We start from the raw sequence: 13,124 nt of genomic DNA on the forward strand, positions 1-13,124 counted from the left end.
TGTTAAGACAGTGTAAATTATGTGCTTCTAAATTAATAAATATTTTTTCCAACCACACTAGGTGGCTTTATTAGTCATGAGCTGATGAAGAAGCAAGTTGAAAAGAGTAGATAAAGAATTTATAAAAGGGCAGAAAATAAATCCAGCCCAGCTACACTGATCTCTTATCTATACATTACAACCAAATGAGTTAAAACATTTTCAGGGATGATTCCCTACAATTTTTTTTTTTTAATTGCATTGGAAGCTTACACTCCATGGAAGAAAAGTAATTATGTTTGGAATCTCAGAGAGAGTACTAATAATACTAATAATAGTCTTTTTTCCCCTGTATAACACTGTTAATGGTTTAAATATACATATGTGTATATATCTGCATATCTATTAATAAATGAGCAGATACTGTTTACTATGAAAGTGAAAGTGAAGTCGCTCAGTCGTGTCCAACTCTTTGCGACCAGTGGACTGTAGCCCACCAAGCTCCTCCATTCATGGGATTCTCCAGGCAAGGATACTGGAGTGGGTTGCCATTTAACTAGACTTTTAATAGGTATTTAATCCTCATACTCTCTGAGATCTGATTATGATCCCTATTGTACAGATGGTGAAACTGAAGCACAGAGAGTGTCAATATCATTTTCCCAGAGTTACATGACTCATGAGTGGAATAACCAGGATTTGAAACTGAAGTGTCCGCCCACCCCCAGCATCTGGGTTCTTCGTTGTCAGGTTTGACTGCCCTGCTGAAGAGAGGAGAGTTTCTCTGTGACAGGATGCTTTCCTGGTACCATTGTTGCTTCAGCATTTGGCCAATTGAATGCCTCCTCATTTGCCCTCATTCTCAGGCCCGTGTCTCCTTCCTCAGAGTCTCCTTGGCGTCCCCATTCCACGTGCACTTACAGCAAACCTTCAGAGGAAGGATTAAGTTCATTTTTCCATCTGTGAGTCTGCTGAGAGATTCTACAAGAGCAAATGAGGTACATGAGAATTACTTGAGCTGCTCATTCAACCCCACCTTTCTCTGTATGAGCTGGAATTGAAAGGGCTTGAATCGTAGAGATAAAGGGAAATTTTTTGTCAACTGCTCTTTGCTGTTCAAGTGCCCATGTACTAAGTGTCTCTCCCTCTCTCTTAAATACCATATTTTGCTAGATTTTTTTTCTTCAGCGTTAACATAACTATAAAACCACACCTAAAAACCAAGCCTAAATATTCAACTCTAGTTCTTATTTTGTAACAAAGATTCTGTGATGAAATATTGTTTTAGGCTGTTGATCCCTGAAGTGTTTCGGTAAAGGTTTACCTTGACATAGTTTGAATGCTTTAGTAAGAAAAGTGGTCAAGGGAGGCGGGGTGATGGACCCTGAAGGGCCTTTGTCTTGGAGAAACCTTGGGGTGGCCTTGTACCTCGGCCTCCCAGCCCCTCATCTGTCAAACCGCCTTGCTCTGGCAGCAAGCGGGACTGGCCCCAGGTGAGCGGGGAGGAGCCTGGGAGGCAGAACCCCTGCAATCTGGGATATTGTTTAAATACCGTAACAAAAACCTCACTCATTTACTCCTTCTGAGCACCGGAGAGAAAAACAGTGTGGGAATCCTGGCATAGCAGGCGGTGTACTTTCATATCAGTATAAAATGAAATTGTGTGGCTGTTTTTTCCTCCCCAACTCTCCCCCGTTCACTCTTTTTAATCTTTAAATAAGACGATTGGTAGCCTGTTGGCAAGAAAATGGGCCCTGGATTTTTATTCAAAGTTATACAAGGATGATAGTTGGAATTTTTGGCAGGAGGCACGCCATTGCTTTTCAGAAAGTGCTGTCAAGGGAAGCTTTTTCTGAATTACCTGCTGGGCCTGGGCGCTTTTATGTTGTTGTTGTGACAGGTAGATTTATAAGGCTTGAAATTTGTACAAATCAGTTGTCATTCAGTGCGAGCTGTCAATGTGTCAAGCTGTCAGCCCGCTGTGAGGGGACGCCTGAGGGGGAGTACAAGGGGGCAACCGTGGAGAAAGGAAATGAGTTCAAACAGACCTGAAATGGAGCTCAGTTCTCCGGGTTTGCTGCCCCCGTAGAGCCGGCATTGATTTTTCTTGATGTTGAGCAACAGCAAACCTTAAATGACACGTTGTTAGCAACCTAAAGTTGCTGTTTATTGTCTTTTAAATGGCAGCAAATCATGCAGAAGAGAATGCGGTGCGTATTTGCGAATCAGGCATGTTTAGCAGCATCCTGTTCATGTCACTTTTCTGGCCTGGCTGGTCTCAACCAAGGGACCTGCTGCTTCACTGATGAGTCCAACTTTCTGGAGCATTTTGCAGACGCAGCATGAAAGGAAGTTGTGTGCTCGTCTCTCCGTGGGCTGCGGATCGCTAATAAACACGGGATTAGAGGAGCAGTGAATCAGCGCCGCTGTTGAGCCTAAAAACCTGAGCTGTGTCCCTTGCACGGCTCTGGCTTCCTTTTAAGACAGATCTGGCCTGAGCTCCTTTCCAGACAGACGGCCTCAGCAGAGAGGGCTTTCCTGGACAGTGCTGGACCATGTAGTTAGGTTTTCTGGGCAGAATTAACCATGACATCCAACTCAAACAATCTCCCTAGACTTGAAACCAATGATTGAAAAACAAAAACCCAAAATTTTCACCAGTAAAAAGCAGCAGCAGGATGCTATTACTGCCCCAAACAGGGTGGTATGTTTTTCCCTCTGGCTGAAAATCATCTTCGTTCCATGTCCCTTAGTAAATACATGGTGTGGCTCTCATTGTCCTTGCTGGCTTGTGCATGGCTCCTGGGACACTTCAAATATAGCCCTCCTGTCATTGTCCTTTGTCTCCCTCAGTCTTTCATATGTATCCAGTACATAGAGAAATGTGAACATTTTGCAGAGAGTTAACAGGGAGGAATAGGCATATTTTTGAAAAATAAAATTAAATAGGCACAGAGGGCCCTACTTTTTCAGTGTATGGCATTGAGCAAGGAGGTCTGGCTTCCATCCAGATATTCAAGCCTTTGCCCCTCTGGGCTGCACGTCCTGGCTTCAATCAGTCGTGTGACTTTGGCCTGTTTCCCTCATCCCCTTGTCCATCAGGTGGCATAGAAAAGATGAGGCAGGGGCAAGGGGAGAGGACAGGGAGGGATGAGGGGGCTGGGGGGTGGGATCCAGGAAGGTGACACCTGAGAAGCAGTCAGCACCGAGAGGTAAAGGAATTAATCAAAGATTTCCATTTAGCCATTACGGCTGCCGTTCACGGCCTCTGAGCCTCTGAGCTAAAAAGTCTGCAGAGAGGCTCCTGGCGCTGCAGAGTTTGTCTTGTAAAAGTGCAGCTGTCCAAAACATGACAGCTACAGCATTAGCAGGGCCATTAAGAGGTGTAGAACATTTCCAGGGAAATGATTTGAAAAATGACAATGCTGGCTCCTGTGTGATATTAATTATACCCTGTACTCGTGGCAAATAAGCTAAAATAGTTGGCAAGAAAGACAAAGTGAAGTGTCCTGTTTCTGACCGTCATTCGGATCAAACAGTTGCCAGGCGGGTGGGGCTTGGTGGTCAGCAGGTTATCCTGAAGGTGAGAGGTCTGTGCTTGAATCATCAGTCAGGGCTGTTCGGGTGGATGGTCTCAGGGTGAATATGGAATAATAGAGACTGAGGTCGAAGAGGATGTGCATGGCGAGGGTGGGGTGGTGGTGGGGGAGAGATTGGCAGGTCCGTCCTCCCTTGAAAGTGGGTAGGTCTGCACTGGAGTGTGCAGTGGAATTTTTGATGGTGATAGAAACTTTCTCTTTCAGTATAGTCCAGTATGGTAGCCACTGCCCATGTGTAGTGCTGGGCACTTAAAATGTGAAGAACTGAATTTAAATTTTATGTAATTTTAAATTAACATTTAGATTTAAATAGCTGCACATGACTGCGACATGGGGCCAATCAAGACTACTCTGGATGGTGGTTTTTCAGTGGGTGTCTGAGGCTGGAGTAGGATGTAGAAATGAGTCAGGACTACCAGTGCAAGCCCTTGGTAGTGTCAGCTAACACATGGCTTTCTCTAGTGACCTTTTGCTTGTTTTATCTTTACCTGATCTGTGGAAGTAAGTGAGAAATATTAGCCCATTTTGGGAATGGGCAAACTGAGCCTCAGGAAGGTCAAATCCATCTGCTTAAGGTCACAGAGCAAGCACTCGTGATGTCTGCCAACTTCCGGTCCTATTCCTGTTCCTTAAGATGCTGCCTCCTGTTTTAGGGTTCTAAAGAGCGACTCTTCTTTCAGGGAAGCCTGAGGCCTGTGCCACCTGCCTGCTTGGCCTTAGGCTCTAGCACCTTCTTTCCACAGCTTTCTTCATTGTAATACCCAATGCCCTGTGTCTGAAGTGTGTGACTGAGTCTGAGTCTTCCTGGTGGATGCTCCTCACTTCCAGTGCCTTGGCTGTACTTGCTAGAAGGCAGCCAGCCCCTTGGTCCTGCCCCTAGGGAGCCCCCTTAAACCTGTTGGGCCTGCACTTCTGAATTGTGCCTTGGACCTGTGGATCACATGCATCATCCTTCTGGCCTGCCCAGTGATCCTGTAGCTAAATTACCCTATATAAACAAGCCTTTGTTATTCTTGACTGTGAGAGATGTAGGGCTGGCTCTTGGTGGAGAAGAAAATAGACCTGGGAAGAAAGAGGTCATGAGCAGGTCAAAGTGCTAGAGGAAAAGGCTTCTGGGGCTAAAGTTTGCAGATTTGGGGAGCACGGGTGTGTGTGTGTATGTGTGTTTGGGGGGCCCTCCCTTGGGTGTGCGTGGTGTATGCATTCCATGTATGCAGCCACTTACTTATTTTAAGTGGAATCCACTTGTGAGATTTACTAAATAAAAAGAAAAAAATAAAAGAAAGCTTTGGCTAAGGTCAGCCCAGACCTTTTGAAGAACTGTTGAGCTGTTACCTGCTAATCCTCCAAGTGTGCCGAACACAAGAAATAACATTCAGTGTTAAACCACCAAGTACAGAGAAAATGTCTTGAAATTATAGTGTTTGGTAAATTAGAGATTGCTTCTATTTCTCCTCTTCCAGAGCTGAGGCAAGGCTGCTTTCCCTCTTTCCTTGTTTACCTTGAAAACGCACTTTACTGCCTGTGGTGTTTCTGTTAACCTCCCTGAACTCTTGCGATTCCATTCATGTGATTTGTTATTGAATGACCTTTTGAGGATTTTACAAAACATGACCTTTTCTTGTCAAACATTCAAGGGTTTGTAAAGTGAAGCTGTCACAGGGACTCTGCGTGTTTGCTAATTATAACTAATATGTTTCCCCACATCCTTGGAAATGCAAATCACTTATTTGTTCCATGAATGGCTGCTCTTTCTTGCCTGTTGGTTTGAGATGCCTCTGAGCTGCTCAAAGGGACATCTCCGGCCTGGGAATTCTGACTTCTCTTCTTAGTGTTAGGGAATAGGAAGGCTGATTGCCTTGTAAGTTAATTTGACCTCTTAGGAACAACGATGGGAAATTCTAGGAGCTAAGTGATTGAAAGCATTCAGGATAATCCAGTTCTACAGAAAGTGATGGGAATAATGGGCACTGTCAAACTGTTCTGTGTGGTTCTGGTATTTACTTCCTCCAGGGAAAGAGGTTGGTGTTTTCTTTTTTTGTTGTTTTTAATTTGGTGGTGGAAACAAAGGCACAAATAAGGGAGTTTTTGTGCTCAAGAATATAATTGGAAGCAGAATCAAGGGAAGAAACATTAGGATCTTGCTTTATATTCCTTGCTTTTGGTAATTAAAAATGTAGTACTAATAATGGCTAAACCTAATATTCATTGAATATGTTAGACACTGTGTATGTTAGACACTGTTGAATGGTTTACAGACGTGATCTCACTTAGTCATCTCAACAACCTGTGAGTTAGGTATTATTATGATTATCATTGTGTGGGTGTTTACGTTGCTACATTGTGTCAGACTCTCTTCGACCCCATGGACTGTAGCCCATCAGGCTCCACTGTTCATCGGATTTTGCCGGCAAGAACGCTGGAGTGGGTTTACCGTTTCCTCCTCCAGGGGATCTTCTCGACCCAGGGACAGAACTCATGTCTCCTGCGTCTCTGGCATGGCAGGTGGATTCTTTACCACTGAGCCACTGGGGAAGCCCCCCACTTGACTGCAAAAGTAGAAGGTGACCTGCTTTACTTCACAAGCCATGTAATTTCTTTCCTCTTCCAGAATACCATCTTCAGTGATGGATAATCACCCTATTGAACTATTGTCAGTTTACCTACATTCTGGTTTAAGAAATGCACTGCTGGGTCAAATCTATGCTGTGTATTTGCTGCTAATGGAAGAAGAGTTGAGTGGTCTCCTGAGACATTTCTAAAAGTGCATCCAGTGAGTTTCTTATTAGGAGGAAAAAATAATCCCCAAACATTCCAAATGACGCACGGTTGCTGTCACTAATGATTTTGTGGTTACTGGAGGAGGGACTCTGATCTTGAATGGCTAAGAAACGGCTGCTTCTCTCTAAGCTCTTTTTGTTAAAAGGAAATGAATAAAAACCTAGGATAGCATATGGACTGAATAAACTTAAAATTTTCTGAGCTTGGGGGAAATTCCATTGGAATTGTGTGTAAATTGCTGGAAGACACTGTTTTGTTTTGGTTCCCTTCCACTCTAGGTAGGGCTGTGTCATAGAGAGGTTGGCCAGCCCTAAAGGGGCTGCATGATGGCTTCCTTTTGCAAGGCCTAATAGGGAGGCTGCTTTATAACATCCAAGTGTTTGGCCCTGCTCCGTTGTTGGCCTCCTTAGTCATTTGAAAAACTCTATTTATGTAGGTACGGGATTACTAGGCTTTTCCAGCTTCCAAGCATAAGTCCTAGGAGAGGTTGTCTTTCAAATGACTTTCATCTGTTTTCCTTCCTCATTCAGTTGATGGACATAGATGCACAGAGTAATTTGTATCTTTGGAACAATGGAAATTTTTGAAGTGTTGGCTCATATTATTTGGAAAGGGTCATTACAACTTTATCTATTAAAAAAAAGTTCAGATTGAGGATAGAGAAATATATTTCACTCCTTTTATGGGTCTGTTCTCAAGAGCCAAGCAATTTGTTGTAAAAGAATATAAGAAATATTGAGAATGAGAAAAGTTATTCATTCTATAAAGCCCTGTCCCTCTTCATACTTCTTTTTCCCACTACAGCCTTTGATCGCTTCATAAATGACCCTCAGTGTGAAAGAACCTGTCCACCTGCTATTTCAAATGTATTGAAGGTGTTTATGATGGATAGTTAGGTTTCAACTGTACAGTAACCCAGTTTTCTACTAAAGAGGACCCTTATATCTTGGTGTTTAATAGCAATGGCTTAGATATTTCAGGATTTCACCATTCTGGATATAGTCAGACTGACCTTACAGCTTTTTAAAAGTCAGTATTTTGTAAAGCAGATTTCAGGTAAAGAAGGAAAATCATGAAAGTTTCATCTTTGGAGTTCTCTTTTGAATTGAGTCAAGTTTAGTGTCTGTTTCATTATTAGAAATGTACTTTTAAGACTTCTGTCCACTAGGGTTAACTGGAAATACCCAGGAACATCAAGGCACTTTGCCAGTGAAATACTAACCAGGACTTGCAGATTTATGGTAGAGGTCTGAGTATATTTAAAAAGTCTTCAAAAATATTGTTGAAATAATGAATGGAGGTGAGGGATTATTGTAAATTCATAGGAAGCAATGTAGAGGAACTAAAAAGCCTCTTGATGAAAGTGAAAGAGGAGAGTGAAAAAGTTGGCTTAAAGCTCAACATTCAGAAAACGAAGATCATGGCATCTGGTCCCATCACTTCATGGGAAATAGATGGGGAAACAGTGGAAACAGTGTCAGACTTTATTGTTTTGGCCTCCAAAATCACTGCAGATGGTGACTGCAGCCATGAAATTAAAAGATGCTTGCTCCTTGGAAGAAAACTTATGACCAACCTAGATAGCATATTCAAAAGCAGAGATATTACTTTGCCAACAAAGGTCTGTCTAGTCAAGGCTATAGTTTTTCCAGTGGTCAAGTGTGGATGTGAGAATTGGCCTGTGAAGAAAGCTGAGTGCTGAAGATTCGATGCGTTTGAGCTGTGGTGTTGGAGAAGACTCTTGAGAGTCCCTTGGACTGCAAGGAGATCCAACCAGTCCATTTTGAAGGAGATCAGCCTTGGGATTTCTTTGGAAGGAATGATGCTAAAGCTGAAACTCCAATACTTTGGCCACCTCATGCGAAGAGTTGACTCATTGGAAAAGACTCTGATGCTGGGAGGGATTGGGGGCAGGAGGAGAAGGGGATGACAGAGGATGAGATGGCTGGATAGCATCACTGACTCGACGGACGTGAGTCTGAGTGAACTCCAGGAGTTGGTGATGGACAGGGAGGCCTGGCGTGCTGCAATTCATGGGGTCGCAAACAGTCGGACACGACTGAGCGACTGAACTGAACTGAATGTATTAGGACAGTGATTCCTAATATTCTGAGATAAGATATTTGTGAATCCAATGATAACTGTGGCTATTTGTCCCACATAGGTGCATATCAACACAATTTTGCATTTGCTCTCAGAGATTCATGGATCGTCTGCAACATCATCCTTGGGACCCCAGGGGAAGGCATTTAGATTGAGTTCCTCCCAGCCCAGTTAGAGAATCATGCCTGACCAAGGAGGCAATTTATTCACTTTTTTAAAAAATTTAAGGCGAAATTTGTTTTTTTTGATAAAGTTTTTGTCCCAAGTGCATAAATACTGTGTCACCAGTACTGAGTTGGTGAGGGTGGCCAAGGGTCTTGATTCGTATTAGCAGAGGTATTAGAAATCCAGCTATGAATTGTTGGATGTCTACCCAAGGTACTATGACAGGAGGAAAACAGTGAATTTGATCCTAGGAGACTTGGGTTCTAGTGTTTTCCCCATAAGAGTAATGATGAGGAAATGACTTTTCTGATCCTCAATTTCATATCCATAGAAATAAGCAGTTGGATTGTAACCCCCAGTGTACCTTGCAGTCTTAAGATTCAATCAGCTAACCAGTCTTTTTTTTTTTCTTTTTGTCTCCTATTTGTATAAGTTCAAGAAGTTGAAGTTCATTGCCAAAGTTCAAGTTCATTGCCAATAATTGGAAGTGAAGACAAATTTTGTGTCTTGAAAAAAAGTTTTTATTTAGTTTAGGGGTTTCAAAGAATCTAGAAGAAATAATGCAGATTAAATGTTGTAGCAAAAATGCTGAGCTTTTTTTGGGTGAAACGTAGCAAAAGGCATGCAATTCTGGTAATATCTGAGTGAGGCTACAACTTTTCAGGCCCATTAGGACTCAGAAACTCAACTTATTTGTCAATGCCCCTGTTTGTCATTAGCGCTACTCCTACCACAGGCTTCTTGGGTGGAGTTAGAGCTCCTAGCAACCATTTGGAAGTTTATCCTTGAAAGTGAGTGAGTCCTGGAAAACTGAAATGAGATTTGTTACTTCAGAAATGTGTGATAATGAATTAGAAAAGGACACTGAGGACAATTTCCTATGTATCAATTCTCGACCCTCCTTTTATTGACATGACTGTGTGACGATAAAGTCCCGGGACTGGGCAGGAAGAAGTGTAAATTCTAAGCCCTGGTCACCATTTGTCTTAGTTGAGGTGTGTCTTCTTAAGAGTTCTTTCTTCACCTTGGCATTGCTGGTTGTCTGTCTACTAGCTCAGCTGATTGTAGCTATGTGAATAGAGAAGGCAGTTTGCCTCAGGCTGTATTTTACAGTGGGTCCTAGTCAAGACTCAGCCTGTTTTTCTCTCCATTTGGATGTTTCATAGTCTTCCTTTTTTGTCCCAAGCAGAGACAAGAACCCAGGAAGCTTTTACTTCATAGGAAAATTAAGCATTTTTCTCCCTCCAGCAGTAGGAAGACCAGAAAAGGACACGGTTAAACATCTTGAGAAGCCGCTGGCGGGACAGTCAGATCCGAGTTGAGTGTGACAGCCGGGACCTGTGTCCTGGAACTGTCCTTTCCGGGCGCATGATAGCCCGTTCTCCTGGGATGTTGATGATGGAGTGATAGTGGCTGGGATGAAAATGAATTAATCAGCTTTTTAAAGATGAAGAAAGTCACGGACATGAGTTACCTTGTTAAAGGTCACACAGGAAGAGGAGGTGAAGCTGGGACAGAACCTCTGCCTCAAACGCCCAAGTCCTTTGTCATGATGTGAAGAGCTGAAGGAGAAAGATGGTGGGGGCCGTAATGGTAATTAACTGCTCTCTCCCCAGTCTTAATCTCCTTCCACATAACTTTCGTTTTCTAGCAGATAAGAAGACCGTCACCGCTGGTGATGGCCTCTCTTATACGGAGCAAAACTGAAATCACATGTATGTTTGCCCCTACATGTATATGTCTGTGTTAGGTATGTGAGCAGGTGATGTCAACTCTTACACGTGGTTTAATTTCCTCTCCATTGATTCGCAAATGGAAAGAAAATGTCAGAACTCCTGAAGTGCCTTTAAAATAAATGTACAGTTCAAAGTATTAAAACCAGAAAAGCAAAAAAAAAAAAGCTATTTTTAGAACTGAAGTTGCATTTTCTCACAGACCCCCAGCTTCTTGTTAAGTGCAGAGGTTCCACCCCAGGCTGCTGTGGTTCTCCCAGTGAACTCACAGTGCTTCAGACTTCCTGTGCCCCACTGTTCCTTCGGATTTCAAACATTTCAGGGACTGGGGATGTTTAGAGGAAGTGATGATCTCTTGGCACATAAACTGCTTCTCCCAAAGCAGCTGCTTTTTTTTTTTTTTTGTATTTCTTTCTTTTCACTTCCCTTCTGTTTACCTTTGGCTTGAATGAGTCGATTGGCATTTCTCTTTGTACTGGAAAAATTCACTGTTTGCCAGGAGCAAGAGAGAAGGCAGAAAGCAGGGTTACAAGTAGATCTGAAGGTGTGCTTGTGTCTGCTTCTCTATTTCTGGGGGCAAGGGACAGTGTTGCCATCCATTAAATATTTATTGTGTTAGCAGCCTCTGGTCATCCCTCCTAATGGAGGCGTGGGATGATATGATCATCCAAAATAGCACAAAGTTCCAAGCTACTTATATGTGCTTTGGCAGTGCATTACAGTAAAACCCCATGAATTCAACCTAATTAGGAAGAAGGCCAGTTTGGATCAGTGAAGCCCAAATTATATTTTATGGAAAATTGATTTTGTAGCTTCCAAATTTACACAGTAATTCGAATTAGGTATCAAAGTCTACAATAGAGTTTCTCAGGACAGTTTTAATGATGAGTTTAAAGTATTTGGCACAACGTTGTAAGATGTTATAGAAATGGCTGCTTTCAAAGTGATTAGACATTTCAAAACTGTCCTTTTATGGGTTTTAACTATTTCCATCCATCTTTAATTGTGAACAACAGCCTTTTTAGACACATGATAGGGAAGTGAATGGCTGTTAAGATTTCTGCAAATTTCCAATCTGTTAGATTTGAATGAAGAAAATTGACCTACATGATATTTTTCCCTCAGCAGATTTATTGCCTTCATTATGTATTGTTAAAGCTAATACAGATGGAGAGTCATTCCATGTAATATTGAATTTCTTGGGACATCATTATACTGAAATCTATTTTTCTGTTGATGCAGGTAGTAATTTGTGATATTCTGTTTCCCGGTACCTCCAGTTTTAGTTTTTGATACACCATTTTCTTGGGTCTCTAGCCCTTTTCTCCCCTCTGTATTTAATCATCAGTAAATGCACACTAAAACATTACAGGTGAGCATCTTTTTCTGTGTAAAGGAAGATCCCTGCCTTGCTTAGACTTTTTAACATCAGCGTTGACTTTAATTCCTCATGTGAAAACGAAAGTCACTTTCGACTGTGAAAGTCATGTCCAACTCTTTGCGACGCCATGGACTATACAGTCCATGGAATTCTCCAGGCCAGAATACTGAAGTGGGTAGCCTTTCCCTTCTCTAGCGGATCTTCCCAACCCAGGGATTGAACCCAGGTCTCTCGCATTGCCGGTGGATTCTTTACCAGCTGAGCCACAAGGGAAGCCCAAGAATATTGGAGTGGGTAGCCTATTCCTTCTCCAGTCAGATCTTTCTGACCCAGGAATTGAACCAGGGTTTCCTGCATTGCAGGTAGATTCTTTACCAACTGAGCTACCAGGGAAGCCCATTCCTCATGTGAAAGCAGGCAAAAGTGACTTACAGCTTCCAGATGGTGGTCTATAGATTGGATGTATTGAAACTGCCCAGGGAGCCTAAAAACACAGATTCCTGGGCCCTACTGCTGGAGATTCTGACTCCATGGGTTTTGGTGGAAACTGGGAATTTCTTTTTAACCAGCTTCCCTGTTGCTTCCAGTGGGCACCCGGATACAAAGGGATTGACTAGAGTGGTTAAAAAGCAGGGGTCCTAACTTATCTTCCATCTCTACAGAGTAGTTGAGGACTTACTTAATTTGGGAGCAGTGGGGTAGTGAGGGTCAGGAACTGAACTGGTGAACCTGGTCCTTTGAGGGTAAAACTAATGATGCAGATCATGTTTGCACTTCACACCGGAGTCCAGCTTCTCTTTGTTCACGGTTTCTTCCAAAGAACCCCTTCCTGTTACTGCTGCTGCCTGGCTTTGCCTTCTTGGTCAAGGGCCACATTCCAAGTCTTGGTCTACAGAGACCTTTAACATCAGCAACTGTTTGTTGGAGTGCAGTGACCCCTCTCGGTCCCTGGTCCCCTCAAGGAGCCACTCCACCTTTGTTTTCTCCTTAGCCTTCCCCCATTCATTCATGGGTCACAATTAATCTCACATAGCACCTAACAGTGCCACCCTCGAGATCATTAGCAGTGAGGATCCTGCTAGTGGTGTGGAGCCAGCTCTTTCTAGGCTGGAAGGTGGGGTTAGAATCAGGGAACAAAGCCCAAAGCCTCATTGGCACCAGGAAGCTCCAAAGAAATACTCGTAGGTTTGAATTGCTGGAGACAGTTCATTATTTACTTCACAAAATGGACTTATTAAAAGGCCATGAATGGAGGTTATGCCATTTGCAAATAAATCTGTGCTGCAAATCCAGAACTGGCAATGCCCAGGAGCCCTGGGGAAGCTCTTGTTAAAGAGCTTGGAAATGGGCTTTCTGAGAGCACCCCCGCCCCCGCCCCAAACC

At 43.0% G+C, this 13,124-nt stretch overlaps 1 protein-coding gene across 1 annotated transcript in view; it reads left to right on the forward strand.

The window, feature by feature from the left end:
- Positions 1 to 13,124, forward strand: part of LRMDA (leucine rich melanocyte differentiation associated) — a 1,405,312-nt gene that overhangs the window by 182,347 nt on the left and 1,209,841 nt on the right. The gene's annotated exons all lie outside the window — the stretch shown is intronic.

The sequence above is a fragment of the Ovis canadensis genome, chromosome 25 (genome assembly GCF_042477335.2).
Source record: "Ovis canadensis isolate MfBH-ARS-UI-01 breed Bighorn chromosome 25, ARS-UI_OviCan_v2, whole genome shotgun sequence".
NCBI lineage: Eukaryota > Metazoa > Chordata > Mammalia > Artiodactyla > Bovidae > Ovis > Ovis canadensis.